Source organism: Sus scrofa, chromosome 1 (genome assembly GCF_000003025.6).
Source record: "Sus scrofa isolate TJ Tabasco breed Duroc chromosome 1, Sscrofa11.1, whole genome shotgun sequence".
Lineage (NCBI taxonomy): Eukaryota > Metazoa > Chordata > Mammalia > Artiodactyla > Suidae > Sus > Sus scrofa.
The window spans coordinates 261407973-261428150 of NC_010443.5; the positions used below are offsets into that span (position 1 = coordinate 261407973).

A 20178-nucleotide genomic window follows, 5' to 3' on the forward strand; every position below is an offset into this window, starting at 1 on the left:
GAGTGATGGCCTGAGAAAAGGCTACGAAAAAGAAAAAGGCGCCCTTCTGGGCAGAAGACTTAGAGGAAAATGGTGCCCTCATTGGGCGAGGTGGGGTCCGAATGAGGGGAGGAGGCCGAGGGGCACCCGTGTGCCAAAGTGAGGGGGACGAGGCCCGCCCTGACCTGAGAGGACCGATGGTGTGAGGGGAAGAAACCGTGCCACCACCCTCGAGCCTAAGGGAATGAATTCGAGTGAGGTGCGTTTATTCAAATACAATCCTTTCTGAGCTCCTGCCATCACCGAGCAGCGTGCTCATTGCTGGGTGTAGAGCGGGCCCGCCCCCGTGGCATTGACACAGGTAACCAGCAAGCAAACAAGCCAAATCGTCACGTGGGGAAGATCTCGAGGAAGGGCGCAGGGGACTCAGGATAGCCGAAGGCAGCTGCATTAGTTACGGGGACAAGGAAAGACCTCTGTAAGGCGGTGGCATTGACCTGTGACCTCAACGATGAAAAGGAGCCGGCCTTGGGAAGGGGGACAGGCGGGACACGGGAGGTCAGAAAGGGAATTCCAGGAGGAGGGAAAAGCACAGGCAAGGGTATCCCCGACCTCAAGCTTTGCGTTAGGTGGTGACTGAAACTTCACATTTGAAAACCAGGCTCTGTTGTATTCTCCATGACTTGTCCTAATGCAAACCGTCCAAAGCAGGGTGATGTGCACCAGCAGGTGCACTTGTAAAACCATTTTATTTTGAAATAAATACAGATTCACAGGAAGTTGCAAAGACAGTACGGAGAGGTTATGTGTACCCGCTACCCAGTTTCCCCCAATGGTTATGTCTTACTTAACTGTAATATCAAAGCCAGGAAGTTGAGAGTGGCACAAGTGTACACATAGTTCTATGCCATATTGTCTCATGCATAGATTCGTATAACCACCACTGCAGTCAAGATAACAGCACTGTTCCATCACCACCAAGATCTCCCTTTGGCTGTGTAATACCCAACCCTGTGGTGTTTACATAATTGAAATGGTAGGGTTTCTCTGTAGTTGTAGCTCTGCCTTGTGGTTGTCAGGGTAGAAAGTGGAGCACCCACAATTGTAACAGGTGTTAGGGAGTGGCTGATCGCCTTTGCTTTGGGGTGTAGACTCTAGCATGTGATACTAGCCTGGTGCAGAGCTCTCAAGTTTATTTCCAGCCACATGTGGGAAAAGAGCTGTTTATATTCCTGGAGGTGGAATACAGCTTGTGCAGTCACTTGGTTTATAAGCCTTCTGGAGAAGATAAGGAGGGGAGTACAGTAATTTAATGATCCTTTCTAAATCATCCTTGAGAAAGTCCATGGCTTCATTTTTTCCATTCTGCAGTGAATAAGCCCCAGAGGCCTGGATTTCCTGTTTATGCTGCGGTTTCCAGGAAAGAGGAGCAAATGCACAAGCAGCTAATTAAAACCTCTAGTAAAGGAGGGCTTGGAGTTCCCATTGTGGTGCAGTGGTTTATGGATCTGGTGTCACTGAAGCGGCTTGGGTGGCTGTGGCGGCATGGGTTCCAGGTTGATCCCTGGCCTAAGAACTTCCATAAGCCACGGGTCCAGAAAAAAAAAGGGCTTGATTAAAAATTGCATATTGTGGAAAAGTATTTAGCTTTCGATTTTGCTGGAAAGGAAAATATTTCAGAATGAATTTATTTTTTGTACTCCTACCTGCTACCTTTGTTCAATTCTCAAGGCAATCCCAACAGCATCACTTCTAGAGAATTAGAAAAGAGACTTTTCCCTTTGGGAAAAAGACTTTGGTAAACACTTGCTGGCTCTGGTTTCAGATTGCATCAGTTCAGGAGCTAATTTCAGGCCCCAAACTAAGAACAAGTTTTGACTCGATTTTTAAATGACTTTCAGGATAGATGGGAGTTTACAGATTTTGATTTTATAATGCTGAATTTCACTTACCATGCACTGGTGTATTCTGCCTCTCATGCATATTCTTTATAAGTGTATTGATTAAACATACTTTAAACATAAGTATTAGTGTATCATCCTCTCCCTTTGTGGAGGATTTTTAGTCCTAAATTTTCTTCCAGTAACGGTTAGAAGTTAGAATGTTTTTTGAGGGAGTTCCCAATGTGGCGCAGTGGAAACGAATCTGACTAGTATCCGTGAGGATGTGGGTTTAATTTCCTGGCCTAACTAAGTGAGTTAAGGATCTGGCATTGCCGTGAGCTGTGGCATAGGTCACAGATGCAGCATGGATCCTGCGTTGCTGTCTGTGGCTGTAGCTGTGGTGTAGCTCTGATTTGGCCCCTGGCCTGGGACTTCCATATGCTACAGGTGCAGCCCTAAAAAAAAAAGAATAATTTTTGAGGACTTAAAATTGAGACTTGTATAAAATTACAAATAATTTGAAGAGAGAAAGAATCACTTACAGTATTATTGCCTCTAACAGAATTGTTATCATTTTGGTGAATTTCTCCTCTAGCTATTAGTTACAGGATATTTGCATATAAGTAAAAATCCAAGTATGTATTTCATATTTTCCTTCTTGCTTTATTTTGCTGTTATTTACCTAGCATATTCAGTACTGATTGATGGTGATAGTGATGACATTAAGACATGGAGATGGGTTTGAAGACAGACATGTACCATGAATTCATAATTGAATAAGTCCAAAGGAAATTTAATTAGTCTTTTCCCTGTGTCCACATAAGAAATGCTTTGAGAACAGTAAAGTCATTTTTTCCCCTTTAGATTGTGATTCCTGGCTGTTCTCAATGCCTATAGTGAAGTTAGCCAACCAGATGCTTTTGAATGAACAGCAGTACCAGTAAGCTACATGTGTTTGTGGCATTTTCCCCAGGATGCATCTAACAAGGTTGATCTGTTTCTGTGTAGACTCATTCACATTTATTGTGTTACAGCAGCATTTTTGTCTTCTTAGCTCTTCAGGAAAGTACTCCAGGAACTGAGTCATAACAGGAGTTTCACAGAGGATTTTATACCTTTGGGCTGTGGCAGCATGTGGTAAGAGCACTGGGTGTTCATGTTCTCAGGTCTTATGAAAATAAAAAACATTACTGAAATATTAATATCTTATAGAGTCATCTATGGCAAGAATTTTATTAAACTGCTTTATTAGTTCACGAAGAAGATATTTATTGAACACCTCTTATGTGCCATGCATTGTTCCAGGTGCTTGGGATATATCAGTCAACAAAAAAGACAAAAATGTCTGTCTTCATGGAGTTTACATTCTGGTATTCCATTTCACATGTATGATATTTGCTAGAGCTTATATTACAAAGTACCACAGACTTGATGGCTGAAAACAACAGAACTTTATTTTTCTTACAGTTTTGGCTATGGGAAGTCCAAGATCAAGGTTCAACAGAGCTGGTTTCTTCTAAGGGGTCAGAGGGAAACATCTGTTTCAGGTCTCTCTCTTTGAGTTTTATGAGACTTATATGTCTTCTTGTCTTTACAGTGTCATCTCTCTGTACATGTCTACGTCCAAATTTTCTTTTCTTTTAAGGACCCCAGTCATGTTGGATTAGAGCCCACCTTAATGACTGCATTTTAACTTAATTACCTCTTAAAGACCCTACCTCTAAAAACAGTCACATGGTACTGAGGGTTAGGATTTCAACATATGAATTTTGAGGGAACAGAATTCAGCCCATAAAACCACATATGACAGTGGTGTGTCCAAATCTTCGTCTTGCCTGTTTTCTCATATCGATATCTCTGAGGTGTTCACAGTCATTTATGTTTCCCTGCAAATGGTATCCAGGTAATCTGTTATTACAAGTGATTATTTTTCTAAACGTGATTTATTTTTCTTAAATGATAAAAGGTAAGTACTTGGTTAGGAGATACTCTGCTAGGAATGTTGCTCCATCTAGTGACCACCATATTCAACTACTTTGGTCAAAGTTATAAAAATGAATAAAGGGAACTGTGTTGGAAAGGGGTTCTCTTTTCAACGTGTTATTATTTCCTCAGCACTAAGGATTCATGATAGAAAATATTTTTTTCCACTGTTATATGTGGAAAGAAAGAGAGGTCTACATAATACATTATTTTTAATTATTCAAGTAATAGCAATATTATCATTTACTGTCACCATCAATTACTGTTTACCTATATCTTCATGAGGAAGCTGAGACTGGGTTTAATCCCTTGCCCAAGGACTCACAGATTATAAGTACCGTTTCCTCCAAGTCTATGTGACTCCAGAGTGTAAGCCCTTAATCATTCAGAATAAATAAAAAGAAACAAAAAGACTCAAACATTTCATAATGCATTCCTGATAAGTGACACATCTAAGAATACACCTAAATGAGTATTCACATTTGTCCTCAGTATTGATGTATACTTAACCTTTATCCTGAAATGATACCTTATTATTCAGAGTTTGTGTCATGGTTGATATGCTGTGTCAAAATGTGTCTTTTAGTGTTAGATATTGAATTTATAAAGGACACAATCCACAACTAGGTCAGTATCTTCATTGTATTACCTTGAATTACATTGAACATTTAAAATAACTGTTAAAAAGTTTGGTTTTTTTTTTTTTTGGTAGTTTTAAAGAAATTTTTTTTTTTTTTTTCTGTTGTGAAAGTTGAATGGGGAAGCTAACTGCCTGGAGACATTAAGAAAATCTTATGTGGGAGTTCCCGTCGTGGCGCAGTGGTTAACGAATCCGACTAGGAACCATGAGGTTGCGGGTTCGGTCCTGCCCTTGCTCAGTGGGTTAACAATCCGGCGTTGCCGTGAGCTGTGGTGTAGGTTGCAGACGTGGCTCGGATCCCGCGTTGCTGTGGCTCTGGTGTAGGCCGATGGCTACAGCTCTGATTCAACCCCTAGCCTGAGAACCTCCATATGCCGCGGGAGCGGCCCAAGAAATAGCAACAACAACAACAACAAAAAAAAAGACAAAAGACAAAAAAAAAAAAAAAAAAAAAATCTTATGTGGAAAGTTGGGTTTAGCAGGATGAATAAAAAAGGATGCCTTAAGAATATGTAAAAAGATATTAAAAGGACGCCTTAAGAATATATGGGCGTTCCTGCTGTGGCTTATCGGTAATGAACCCAACTAGTCTCTATGAGGATGTGGGTTCAATTCCTGGCCTCGCTCCGTTGGTTAATGATCCAGTGTTTCCATGCGCTGTGGTGTAGTTTGCAGAGGCAGCTTGGATCCCTCATTGCTGTTGCTGTGGCTGGCAGCTCCAGCTCAGTTTGACCCCCTAGCCAGGGAACTTCCATATGCTACAGGTAAGGCCCTAAACAGAAAAAAAAAAAAAATTGTGTAAGAATACAGAAAAGCCCTTATAAATGCATGGGAGTATAACAGAGTTCGATATCTGGGGGGAAATGTAAGTAGTCAGATATGCAGGGAGTGGGAGTGATAAGAGATGACAATGGACTAAAAGGCATATGCCAAACTTAGAAGGTAATTATGAAGCTGTAAGCTATGAATGATCATAGCAAGAGGGGTGGAATGAACCCCTCTTATAAAAAGATCATGTAATAGACAATCTGAATAGGCCTTTATTAACCAAATTGAATAACTAGTCATCTTCTGATACTGAAAGTACAAGGGCCAGATGGGGTCACTGGTGATTTCTACCAAAAATTTAAGTAAGAAACTATACCAGTTCCCTACAATCTCTTCAATAAATAGAAGCAGAGAAAACTAACTCATTTTATGAGGCCAGCATTACTCTAATACCAAAAATCAAATAAGGAGATTATGTAAAAGAAAAACTGCAGACCAATCTCTCTCATGAACAGAGGCATAAAAGTTCTCAACCAAATATTAGCAAAATGAATCCAACAAGGCATAAAAATTATATACAATTTCATATACAGTGGTTCAACATTTGAAAATCAGTTAATGTAATTCATCACATCCACAGACTAAAAGAAGTTTCATGATCCTGTCAATAGATGGAGAAAAAAGCATTTGACAAAATCCAATACTTATTCATCATAAAAACTCTGAGTAAACTAGGAATAGAGAGAACTTCCTCAACCATGACAAAGAACATACAAAAAACCTATAGCGAATATCATACTTAATGGTGAGACACCTGAAGTTTTTCCCACAACATCGGGCAGGGCAACTCCTTTTCAACATTTTACTGGAAGTCCTAGCTAATGAATAAGTCAGGAAAAGGAAGTAAAAGGTGTACAGATTGGGAAGGGAAGAAAATAAAACTGTCTTTGTTTGCAGAAAACATGATTGTCTGTGGAACAGTTTGTACTTGGACTCTTCCAGTATTACATAAGGAAGCAAAAAAGGAAGTTAAAGACCCATAACAAATAGTTTTACATTTAATAAGGTGTTTTCTTATGTCGTTCACAATTAATACATGAACATAAGTTTACTGAAATGTATCAATCCCAGTATATCATTTGGGACTCGCTGGGTGTAAAATATCTTCTCACTATCCTTGAAATCTTTTTTCTTGGACCTTCAGACATAATGGCTTGAAGCTACTGGATGTAGTTACTACATCATTGGGAATTTTATGGGTGCTATTTGTACACTGTATCTTTATTTAAAAAAAAAGTTTGTGAGTTCCCATTGTGGCTCAGTGGAAACGAATCAGACCAGTATCCTTGAGGGTGCGGGTTTGACCCCTGGCCTCACTCAGTGGGTTGGGGATCTGGCATTGCTGCAAGCTGTTGTATAGGTTGCAGATGCACCGTGGATCCCAAGTGGCTGTGGCTCTGGCATAGGTTGGCAGGTGTAGCTCTAACTTGACTCCTAGCCTGGGAACTTCCATATTCCTAGAGTGTGACAGTAAAAAAAAAAAATTTTTTTAAATGTTTATTTTAAGAGATCAGCAATGATTATTTCACTACTGACCATTAGGTAATGCAAGCAGGGGAGTTCCTGCTGTGATGCAGCAGAAAACTAATGCCACTAGCATCCATGAGGATGTGGGTTTGATCCCTGGCCTCCTCAGTGGGTTAAGAATCCAGTGTTGCCATGAGCTGTAGTGTAGGTCACAGACATGGCTTGGATCCCTGAGTTGCTACGGCTGTGGTGTAGGCTGGCAGCTACAGCTTCGACCCCTAGCCTGGGAACCTCCATACGCCACTGGTGTGGCCTTAAAAAAAAAAAAAAAAAAAAAAGTAATGCAAGCATAGTAATGTAGGATTTGATTATGTGTCTGTCTTTGACAGGACTAAAGAATTCTCATAGGTCAGTACAAGTATTGTCATGTTACCTTTTTTTCATATTGACTAATCTCTGTAGATGAGGCAAATGAGTGACATATTAGCTACTAGAAAATAATAGCTACCATATCTTAAATTCTTACTCTAAGTCAGGAATCATAGTAATTGCTTTACCCAATTATCTCCTTTAATCCTCATGAAAAACCCCGCCTGGTGGTTCTCAACCACATTCTAAATTGAGGAAGCTAAGATTCAAAGACATCAGATAATTTGGTCAAAGTCACTGTGGGAGACAGTACAGAGGCATGGTGAAGATCACAGGCTCTCTGATCTCGTTGCCTGTGTTAGAATCCTTGTTCCACCATGTCCTAGCTCTCTAGCTTTGAGCAAGTTAATTAACTCCTTTAAACTTCATGGTTCTCATCCATAAAATGGAAGAATAAGGAAATAATTCATGTGAAAGTGCTCAGCACAGTGCCTCACACATAGTAAGCACTTCATAAATGTTAGTGGTTACTAAAAGTAATTGTATATTATACAGAGATTACATACTATTTTTATTATTACAACAAATGAGTGACATTATGGTTTTACACTTATACTTAGGTCATTCTGACCCTAAATCTCCCCCATTTCCCTCTATTCAACACTGTCTCTCTAAATTTTTAGTTATTGATGTTAAGACAGAACTAATTCTCTTTAAATTGCTTAGGCTGTGTCAGAGGTTTGCCAGTTTATTAGTCAGGTTAGAGTAGATTATGTTGCCTTAAAGAACAACCTTCATATTTCAGTGATTAATCACAAAAAATTTTATTTCTTATTCCCATTTCATGTCCTACATGGGAATGACAGAGGCTTTCTCATCATAGTCACCCAGGGATCCCAGCTGATGGCAGCTCCATCTTGACAGGTGCTTCCACCGTCACCAAGGGAAGGCAAAAGGGACATGGTGACTTGTGCACTGTCTCTTGGAGGTTCCTGCTTGGAAGTGACACAGGCGCTGCTGCTACTGCTTATATTTCATTGGCCAAAGTAAAAACACAGCCAGTTCTAACGTCAGACACACAGGGAAAAGTTCAGTTTTCTGGGTTTAGCAGAGGAGGAGAATTAGACATCAGTGAGCAGCATTAATGACTACATACCAATAATTTGAGTTTTTTCAGTTTCCTAATTTGATATTTATCTTTTCAGTTTCTAAATCTGCCTCCCACCTTTCTTAGATATGCAGATCTTTCTTGACTTATGATGGGGCTATATTCCAATAAGTTGAAAATACTGTAAGTTAAAAATGCTTTTAGTACACCCAGCTTACCGATCATCATAGCTTAGCCTAGCCTTCCTTAAAGGTGCTCAGAACACTTATGTTAGCCTACAGTTGGGCTAAGTTATCTCACAGAAAGCCTATTTTATAATACAGTGGGTTTTTTTGTTTTGTCTTTTTTAGGGCTGCACCCATGGCCTATGGAGGTTCCCAGGCTAGGAGTTGAATAGGAGCTATAGCTGCCAGCCTACACCACAGCCACAGCAACTCCAGATCCCAGCCGCATCTTCGACCACACTATAGCTCACGGTAATGCCGGGGGTTCTTAACCCACTGAGTGAGGCCAAGGACTGAACTTGCATCCTCATGGATCCTAGTCAGATTGTTTCCCCCGAGCCACAACAGGAGCTCCCCTATAACAGTGTTGACTATCTCATGCAATTTACGAAGACTTTGCTGACAGTGAAAACCAGAATGGTTGTAAGTGTATAGGTAGTTTTCCCTCATGATTGTGAAGCTGACTGGGAGTTGTGACTGCCCAGCATTGAGAGAGAGTATTGTCGATAACCTGGAAAAAGATCAAAATTCATAGTTTAGAGTACAGCTTCTACTGAGTGCATATTGCTTTTGTGCCATTGTAAAGTCAAAAAATGGTAAGTCGAACCATTGTTAAGTTGGGGGCTATCTGTGTAGAATCTTTGGGAAAAGCCTAAATACAGTTTCAGAGAAACACCTCCCTTTCAGAGGAGTATATCAGAGTTATCTGGAGACTTTTCAAAATCTTGTGCCCAGATTCCACCCAAGACCTAGTAAATCGAAATATCTCAAGGTCAGGCTCTTCATGTGTATCTCAACAAAGCTGCCCAGAGGTTCTGGTTTGCTCCCTGTTGTAACTATGCAGTTATTTGTTTTCAAGTGTTGCTGTTGCTCTTAAGACAGATGGGGAAAAAATGGTTGAAAAGGTCAGAAAGAAAAAGGCATCAGGGCATAAATGATGTCTCAGCACAGCAAGGTTTTCAACACAGACTGAAGCTGTGCTCACCTCACAAGTCAGTATACCTGACTTCTGGCATGCCTGGATGACTCCAGGGTTCCATTTATATAAGGGAGTACCAACCCTCATGAGAAAGACCTTACCTTAAGTTGACCCTGCCCCAACTTTTTATTGAAAAAAATTTAATCATACAAAAGAAGAATTTACCAACCACTTAATTCAGTAAGTGCCAGCATTTTGCCATATTTGTTTTACTTGCTTTGTTTTGGACATCCACTGATGATTATGCCTGAAGCAATTGCTTCATTGAGGGGCAGAGGGTGCCAAATGGTTATTTTCTAATTCTAGCATTCTTTCTACATTTGGTATCATTATCAAGCATTCTTTTAAAAAGAAGAGCTTTCCTTTATCAACGGAGATAAATTAAGTTTTTCCTAAAAAGGCAGCATAAGTAAATACTTAATTTCTTAGAAAAGATTTTGCAGGAGCCTATGTACGATTGAAGGACATTTGGCTAGCATTGTAGTGGACAAATGATCTGAGTGTAGCAGAGGCTTCTACAGCCTGGCTCCCAGACCTGGGATGATATAGCTTGGTAGCTGCAGTGGAAAATGTTGTAGGAATTATAGTGGCTGTAACACTGAGAACAGAAATGTCAGTAACATCTATTGCAAAGCTTGGAAAGTGCCATGGGACAGGACACTTAGAAGGTTCCATCAGCACTGGTACCTGTTGGTGGGTCCCAATAGGTGGCTTTAGTGCCATCAGTGGGCATGGCTCTTGTTTTGTTCATTACCAGCACCAGGGAAAATCACCAGCAGAGGAGCAAATGTGCCAACTATGTGGGTAACCCAGAGGATTTTTCTGTAGAGTATCCATGAGGCAGCCATTCGAGCACCCAAAGCTGTTGCAGGGAAGCTGGAGCTCGTGAAGTTCAGAGTCGAGTCAGATTCTGAGTCAGAGACATGGATTTGGGAGACTTACTGAGATCCCACCTTACCCTTCGCTGGCATGTTCTGGGGAAAAAGTGTTGCCTCTTAACCAAGAACAGAAAATGGTGATGAAGGGTCATTTTTAGGAAACTCGAAGGCTATAGTGTATAGAATTTGAAAGGCAGAGAGATGATGGCAGGTGGCTCAGAGTGAAACAGAAAATCCAGAGATGCCAGCTGACTAGTTGGGGAAACCAGGAGATCCCTGGGTACTTCAGGACAGGCTTGGGGAAGTTAACCTCTGGCAGAAGTTGGCAGTGCACGGATAGTTGAAAGGCCAGTTTTATGATCCATAAATACACATCTCATTTATTCAAGTCTTCTCTTATGCCTCTCTGTGGCATGTGGTTTTCTTTAATGGTAAACACGGAGTTTCAGTTAAAGATTAATAAAAAGTTTATTCCTGGTAGAATCCACATCCCCTGAAAAGTTAAAGTGGTCTAAGTATAAGGTTTCTTCTAATCTGTTCTAAACATAGGGGTTGTGGTTGCTAAAAGTTAGTCAAACTGTATGTAGGAAATAAGATAATGATTACTTTGTCCTTTCACTTTATTTTTCTTGAGATGTAAAAACTAATGGCTTTTTGTCACCCTATGATTCCCTTAAGTGTTGGTTTCTCCATGGAGATATGGAAACTGGAGGAAAAGAAGCTGAGAACTATTGCTGTGTTTAATTGTATTTTTATTGTTTGTTAAGCAATTATACATAGACTGAAAGGAAAATAAAAAGACAAGCTATGCATGAAATCATAGCAATCAGTCTGTGTTATCTGCATTTCATAAAATTAGAGCAATTTTATGCAAATTTCAAAATTGGTAAAAGTATGGTTACATTCAACAAAGTAGTTTTAAGTCAGTATAGTGGAAGTATCTTTTTTTTTAAAAAAAAACTTTCTATTTTGAAATAATTCTTAAATGTACAGATAAGTTGTTAGAACTCCCATACACCCATCATTCAGATTTACCAGTTTTTAATGTTTCAGTACATTTGCTTTATATACATATTACTTTTTCTGAACTGTTGCATACATCATTTCCTTTTGTCCCTTTTTTAAATTATAAAAACAATAGAATGAAGATTAAAAAAAAACTTTAAAAGATAACCCCAAATCCTACCTCCCTAATACGATACTATGTTCACTTAAAATTTACTTTATTCTATTTGTCAGTTTACATATATAACTTTTGTACAGCTGGGGTCTCTTGAAATAAATGATTCATCCATTCATCTAAGAAATAGTTAACCAAGCACCTCCTATAGTCCAGGCCCTACAAAACATCAAACCATCACATAATTGCATGTTACAAAATGTGATAACTGTTAATGAGGACAATTCTTTTTTTTTTTTTTATTTTATTTTTGTCTTTTGTCTTTTTGCTGTTGTTGCTATTTCTTGGGCCGCTCCCGCGGCACATGGAGGTTCCCAGGCTAGGGGTCCAATCGGAGCTGTAGCCACCGGCCTACGCCAGAGCCACAGCAACGCGGGATCCGAGCCGCGTCTGCAACCCACACCACAGCTCACGGCAACGCCGGATCGTCAACCCACTGAGCAAGGGCAGGGACCGAACCCGCAACCTCATGGTTCCCAGTCGGATTCTCCAACCACTGCGCCACGACGGGAACTCCTAATGAGGACAATTCTTGAGATTCTCTCCAAAGAAAGTCCTTGCCCTAAGTCAGGGCTGTTGATATGGTTGGGGCTTTTGTGATATTTATTAATAATTTCCCACCAACTTCCAAAAATATATTTTAGGTGGTTATAGTAAGAACATATATGCAAGCCTCCAGTTAATTAAAAAGTCAACATGGGCATCAGAAACTCCTTCCGACAGTTTCTTAGGCCGGTTTTTTCAAATCCAGGAACTGATCTTGTGTCATTGGTATATCATTGTGAAGCAAGGAGATTTTATTGAGCTATATTTTCCATAATTTGTATTATCAAACAATTGCTATTTTGCTGTTCAGATATGCAATTGTATGAAAATACTTAATATGCCTTTTTAAACAACACAGCCACTCCCCTCTCATAGCAAAGTCACAATCGCTTTTCATGGAGGTAGGAAGAGGTTGCTTCCTAGAACACGTCCTTAGGCCCATTGGCATCCTTGTGCATTCTGCTTGACTTTGAGCTTCCTATGAGCCAAAGCAATGAGGAATGATGATGGTTTATACTTTTTTTAATTACTCAAGGAATTTTATTACATTTATAATTATACAACAATCATCACAACCAAATTATAGCATTTCCATCCCAAACCCTCAGTGCATCCCCTACCTCCCAACCCGTCTCATTTGGAAACCATAAGTTTTTCAAAGTCTCTGAGTATCTTTTCTGCAAAGAAGTTCATTGTGTCTTTTTTTGGATTCCACATGTAAGTGATAGCATATGATGTTGGTATCTCACTATTTGACTAACTTCACTTAGCATGATAATTTCTAGGTCCATCCATGTTGCTAAAAATGCCTTTTAATGGCTGAGTAATATTCCACTGTGTGTATGTACCACATCTTCTTTATCTACTCCTCTTTCGATGGACATTTAGGTTGTTTCCATGTCTTGGCAATTGTATGTAGTGCTGCAATGAATATTGGAATACATGTATCTTTTCAGGAGTACATGAGTACATGTATCTCCCGAAGTACATGTATCTCAGTGGGAATTCTTTCAGCTTTTCACCACTGAGAATGATGTTAGCTATGGGTTTGTCATATATGGCCTTTATTGTGTTGAGGTATATTCTCTCTATGCCCACTTTCTGAAGGCTTTTTTTTTTTTTATCAGAAATGGGTGTTGGATTTTGCCAAAGGCTTTTTCTGTATTTATGGAGAGGATCATATGGTTTTTATTCTTCAGTTTGTTAATGTGGTGTATCACACTGATTGATTTTCAGATATTGAAGAATCTTTGCATCCCTGGGATAAATCCCACTTGATCATGATGTACAGTTCTTTTAAGGTATTGTTGTTTTTGGTTTGCTAGTATTTTGTTGAGGATTTTTGCATCTTGTTCATCAGTGAAGTTGGCCTGTAATTTCTTTTTTTGTGGTATCTTTGTCTGGTTTTGGTATCAGGGTGATGGTGGCCTCTTAGAATGAGTTTGGGAGTGTTCCTTCCTCTCTGGAATTTTTTGGAATAGTTTCAGAAGTGTAAGTGTTAGCTCTTCTCCAAAAGTTTTTTTGTTTTGTTTTGTTTTGTTTTATCTTTTTGTCTTTTCTAGGGCTGTACCGGTGGCATATGGAGGTTCCCAGGCTAGGAGGTCTAACTGGAATTGTAGCTGCTGGCCTATGCCACAGCCCCAGCAATGTGGAATCCAAGCTGCATCTGAAATCTACACCATACTCACAGCAACACTGGACCCTTAACCCAATGAGCAAGGCCAGGGATCAAACCTGCAATCTCATGGTTCCTAGTCAGATTTGTTAACCACTGAGCCACAACGGGAACTCCTTTTCTCCAAAACTTTGATAGAATTTACCTGTGAAACCATCTGGTCCTGTACTTTTGTTTGTTGGAAGCTTTTTTTTATCACAGTTTCAATTTCAATACTTGTGGTTAGTCCGTTCATCTTTTCTATTTCATCTTGGTTTAGTCTTGGAAGGTTGTACTTTTCTAAGAATTTGTCCATTTCTTCTAGGTTTTCTGTTTTATTGGCATATTGTTTTATATAGTAGATCCTTTGTATTTCTGTGATATCCATTGTAATTTCTCCTTTTTCATTTCTAATTTTATTGATTTGAGTCCTCTCTCTTTTTTTCTTGATAAGTCTGGCCTGGGGGTTTTCTGCGCTGATGGGGGGGGGCAGATTTTCCTGTTATGTCCACTTCTAGAGGAACACACACTGATGAATATTGCCAGGAGCTTTGCCTCCAATGTTCTTCCCCACAATGAGCCATAGTCACCCCATTTTCCCAGGAGATCCACCAAGAACTGCAGTCAGGTCCAACTCAGATTCCTATGGAGCCTCTGCTTTGTCCTGGGACCCAGTGCACATGAAAGTCTGTGTCCACCTTTCAAGAATAGGGTCTCCATTTCCCCCAGTCCCGTGGAACTCCTGCACACAAGCCTCACTGGCCTTCAATGCCAAATGCTCCAGGGCTCTTTCTCCCAGTGCCAGATCCTAGGCGTGGGGACCTGATGTGGGGCTCAGAACTCCGACTCCCATAGGTGAGTCTCTGTGATAGTTACATTCCAGTCTGTAGGTTCGTTCCCACATGGCAGGTATGGGCTTGCTTATATTATGTTATCTCCCCTCCTACCTCTTGAGGTGGCCACCTCTTTGTCTTCTGGAGTAAGTATCTTTTTGAAAGTTTCCAGTCCATTTGGTTGAAGTTTGTTCAACATTTGGTTGTAATTTTGTTGTTTTTATGAGAGAAGGTGAGCTCCAGTCCTTCTATTCAGCTGTCTTAATCCCATCTCCTGGAACTGTATTTTTTTAAAATGATTTTTATTTTTTCCATTATGCTTGGCTCAGTTTTCTGTCAGCTTTTTACTATACAGAAAAATGACCCAGTCACACACACACACACACACATATATACATGCACACATATATACCCATTCTTTTTCTCACATCATCCTCCATTACATGTGACTAGATATAGTTCCCAGCACTATACAGCAGGATCTCATTGCTTATCCATTCCAAATGCAATAGTTTGCATCTGTTAGCCCCAGATTCCCAGCCCATCCCAGTCTCTCCTTCTCCCCCTTGGCAACAAGTCTGTTCTCCAAGTCCATGACTTTCTGTTCTGTATAAAGGTTCATTTGTGCTATATATTAGATTCCAGATATAAGTGATATCATATGGTATTTGTCTTTCTCTTTCTGACTTACTCCACTTAGTATGAAAGTCTCTAGTTTCATCTATCTTTTTTATTTATTTATTTATTTTGTCTTTTGTCTTTATAGGGCCTCACCCGCGGCACATGGAGGTTCTCAGGCTAGGGGTCTAATCGGAGCTGTAGCCACCAGCCTCCACCAGAGCCATAGCAATGTGGGATCCGAGCCACGTCTGCAACCTACACCACAGCTCACAGCAACGCTGGATCCCTAACCCACTGAGCAAGGCCAGGGATCAAACCTGAAACCTCATGGTTCCTAGTTGGATTCGTTAACCACTGAGCCACGACAGGAACTCCCATCTTTTTTTTTAAATGTAAAAGCTACCATGTTTTTATAGAATGGCAATACAGTAATTTATAAAAGTGTTTGTTTGTTTTTTGTCTTTTTAGGGCAACACCAGTGGCATATGGAGGTTCTTAGGCTAAGGGTCCAATCAGAGCTACGACTGCCGGCCTACACCACAGCCATAGCAATACCAGATCTGAGCCACGTCTGCAACCTACACCACAGTTCATGGTAATGCTGGATCCTTAACCCACGCAGAGAGGCCAGGATTGAACCCGCATCCTCATGGTTAGTAGTCAGATTCGTTTCCACTAAGCCACAACAGGAAATCCCAAAGAATTTGTTTAATTAATAGGATGTAAAAAAAAAAAAAAAAAAAATCAGGTTGTTTTAAGAGGCTTTTTTTTTTTTTTTTTTTTTTTGGTCTTTTTGCCTTTTCTGGGGCCTCTCCCCTGGCATATGGAGGTTCCCAGGCTAGGGGTCTAATCGGACCTGTAGCCACCGGCCTACGCCAGGGCCACAGCCACGCGGGATCTGAGCCACATCTGCAGCCTACACCACAGCTCACGGCAACACCAGATCCTTAACCCACTGAGCAAGGCCAGGGATCGGACCCGCAACCTCATGGTTCCTAGTCAGATTCGTTAACCACTGAGCCATGACGGGAACTCCATGGAGGTCTTTTTTTTTTTTTTTTTTTTTTTTTTTTTGGTAGGCGTGAAAGCAGTTTGGTTATCTCTTAGAGACAAGTTCTGCATGTACTTAGAAACCTAAGCTGTTCCAGCCTTTCCACAGCTTTACTTCCCTATGTGAAAAGCCTGTAAATTCTTAAGTTCTCAGTTCTTTAATGCTGTCTCTTTTGGCACTGGTAGTGGAGATGCTGGTTTTATTATTTGAGTTGTTTGAAAGGTCTTTCTTGTACCTTGGTTACTAGGTTACTACATATCTTTATTATTAGGCCTCTGTCTCGAGAGACTCAGCTGAGGAGGAAAAACAGATGAAGAAAAATATGTAATAAGCATTGTAGTAAAAAAAGTTTCTTAGAGGAACTGACATTTGACTTTATTAATTCTTTCAGCAAATTTAACTAGGTACCTGCTATGTGCCAAGTACAGCCTAGGCACTGGGGATACAGTGATTGATAATACAGGTGTGGTCCCTCCCTCCACGGAGCTTACTGTCTAGTGGTTCCAGACAGTGGATTGCAGACAACATGACCTCAGGGAAATGGTCATTACATAGAGGTCAGGCAAAATGCAGAGACTTCCCTTCATACTCCATGGTGGTAAAGTGGTATTCCATACTATGAGATTGAAAAATAGCTAATGAAGTTATCTTGTAGGTTATGTGGGACTGTGTACTCACTGAGAAGAAAGCTCTGGTGAATCAGATAGCTGCTGCCATAGACTAATTAAAAAGGGGTACAGGAGTGATTGAGCCATGATAGATGCCTTTAATGGCATGGGATAATTTAAAGCAAGCGGGTGACATACTCACATTGCAAAAGCGTTGCCTTAATGGAATGAAACTTAAAGCCTTTATGGGATAATGTTGTAAAAAATCTCTTGCAGCTTGTAGTCATATGGCTGAGGTAACTACCATATTCAGAGATTGATTCCATGATTTGGCAAATTATATTAGTACATGAGTTCACATACTTTGCTAGACATTTTGTGAATGTCAGGTTAAATTAGATTAGGGAAGAGTGGGGTCTTGACAACTGGAATAGCAGTATGTGAGAGACAACAAGGCTTAGAGAACCCCAGACTCCTGGACGTACGTAAAACAGAGTTCACAACTGTGGCACTATTAACATTTTGGAATGGATTTTTTGTTGTTGTGGGGGGCTGCCCTGTGCATTGTGAGATGTTTAGCAGCATTCTTGGCCTCTACCTACCAGACACCAGTAGCAGCCCATCCTTGAATCATGGCAGTCAAAAACGTCTCCAGGTATTGCCAAATGCCTGTCCCCAAGGTGAGGCAGGGAAGGAAATTGCCTCGGGTTTGAGAAACATTGGATAAGTGTTACCTGTTGTGCAAACCTTGCTTGAGGAAACTGTAACTTATCGAGAGAGAGAACTGAGAAGTCATCTCATGCTTTCTCTCGTTGCTTGTCTGGTAATTCAAATTTAACATTTTATTTAAATCGTTAAAAATTTTGTAAAAGTAAAACAAATAGCAATCCTAGAATCACTATCCATCATTCACTGTGAAATATACAGTTCACTTCACACTTTCTACATCTAGATATATGTACACACAGACTTAAGTAATATGGGATTGTAAATCAACTATAATAAAAAATTAAAAAAATAAAACAACATCAAGAGAGTAATATGGGAGTTCTCGCTGTGATGCAGCAAGTTAAGGATCTGATGTGGTCTCTGCAGTGGCTCAGGTCATTGTAGAGGTGCTGGGTTTGACCCCTGGCCTGGGAACTTCCATATGCTGTGGGCACAGCCAAAAAAAGTAATATGAATTATTTAATACTGCAAAATGTTTCTCAGCTGTCATGCATAATGGTGCTGAATAGTATGTTAATTAGCGAATGTCACTGGATCCTCCAACTGGAATTCAAAATGAAATAAAAAAAATGGACATCCGATGCTCTGAGAATTTAATACATAAGTATCTATTTCACACAGGCTCTCAGAACGATTTGTCAAACTAATTAATTTGTATTTTCTCTTAGCGAAGTGCTTCTGCTGTTCACATTCTTTCCATAGCAAAGTCTGTCTGACATAAGAGCACAACCCACACACCTACACAGCATTCAGGAACAGTCACCTTTTATTTAGAGGAGAAAGGAGGACAAGAGCAAGAGATGTAGAGAAGCATCTCCCTGGGGCTCAAATGAAGTTAGAGGCACAAAAGGGACATATTTAAAGTTACAGATGGTACTATGCCAGTGCTGAGTGCGGCGACTTGATAAGGATACCCATATGGTCTTTCATGAACTTATTTTCTCTATCTCTCTGATAGGTGGGGCTCTCTTAACTAGTGGGGCCCATGCGCCCAGTTCTAAGGCTGGTACTGGCTTTTATCATTCAGTGTCCACATGCTTAGATGGTCCTCCTGTTTCCCAGTTGGGTACCTGTTCCCACAGCTGTTCCATCATTCTGCCACCAGTTCCAGTTTTCTGTAGGAGTTAATACCATGAGGGAGGGGAGCTAGCACTCTAGCTCCTTTTCTTTTTTTTTAATATTTAAAATTTTTTTATTTTGAAATAATTTTGATTTACAAAAATTTGCAAAGATGGTACAGGCTTGGGTATACTCTTCCCCAAGCTTCCCTGAATGGTAATATCTTCCATAATCCAGCGGCATTTACCAAAACCAAGAAATTGCCGTGAGTGCAACACTGTGAAAACATCACCGCAGACTTTATTTGGATTTCAACAGTTTTTTCGCCAGTTCCCTTTCTCTGTTTCAGGATATTACACTGCATTCAGTAATCATGCTCCCTTGGTCTCCAAGCTGTGACAGTTTTTTCTTTGTCTTCCATGGTCTTGGCGGTTTTGAAGAGTCCTGGTCAGGTAGTTTATAGGCTGTCCTTCAATTTGAGTTTGCCTAATGTTTGGGTTTGCCATGATTACATCAGGAATATGGAGGAAGAAAGTCACAGGGATGAACTGCCTTTTTCATTGTATCCTATCAGGAGTCCATGACAGCAACACGACTTATGACTGGTGACCTTAACCCTGAGTGCTCACTTGGCTAAAGTGGTGTCTCTGGTTTCTCTAGTTACTTGTATCTTTCTTTCCATACCCTGTTTTTTGGAAGAAAGTCACCAAGCCCAGCCAGCACTCCTCTAGGGGTGGGGAATGTATTTTAAAACTGCATTCATGGAGTTCCCATTGTGGCTCAGAGGTAACAAACCTGATTAATATCCATGACGACGCGGGTTGGATCCCTGGCCCTGCTCAGTGGGTTAAGGATCCACTGTGAGCTGTGAGCTGTGGTGTTGGTGGCAGATGCAGCTCGGATCCACATTATTGTGGCTGTGGGTGTGGTGCAGGCCAGCAGCTACAGCTCTGATTCAACCCCTAGCCTGGGAACTTCCATATGCTGGGGGTAGGCCCTTAAAAAGACCAAAAGAACCCCCAAAACATATCTGTATTCTATCATTGCTTATTTAATATCCCTTCTTACTACTCCCCACCTCCCACTTCTGGAAGTCCACTTAGCTCCTGAGCCTTTGGAAGAGTCTGTGATACACATCAACTTAGTTCTTGGCTTTTCCCACTATATTCGAAGTCACTTTTTCTGCATTCCAGTGTCCACAGTTTTATTGCTGTTGTCTCCTTTTCTCTTCTTTCTGGATTTATGAGTTTATGGGTTTTAAAAATATACCTTTACTGTGGTTTTAGTGGAATTTCAGAGGAAGTGAAATTGAATTATTATGTTGAACTTGCCATCTTTATCTGGAAGCCTTGGGGAAAACATTTCTTAATTATTAAAACTGACATTTAATCTGCATTATTTGCCATTTCTTTTTTTGTCATAATTCTACCATTGATATAATCTGTGGAATCATTGAATGCCTTTGTTTTTGGTACTATTGCTATGTTTCATAAAACATTGTGATCAGTCAAAAAACGCAATTCACAGCTAGAGAAATTAGGCTTCTAGTATTGGTTGAT

At 40.3% G+C, this 20178-nt stretch overlaps 1 pseudogene; it reads right to left on the minus strand.

Annotated features, from left to right (window-relative positions):
• Window positions 1–20178, minus strand: part of LOC110259667 — a 41027-nt pseudogene that overhangs the window by 364 nt on the left and 20485 nt on the right.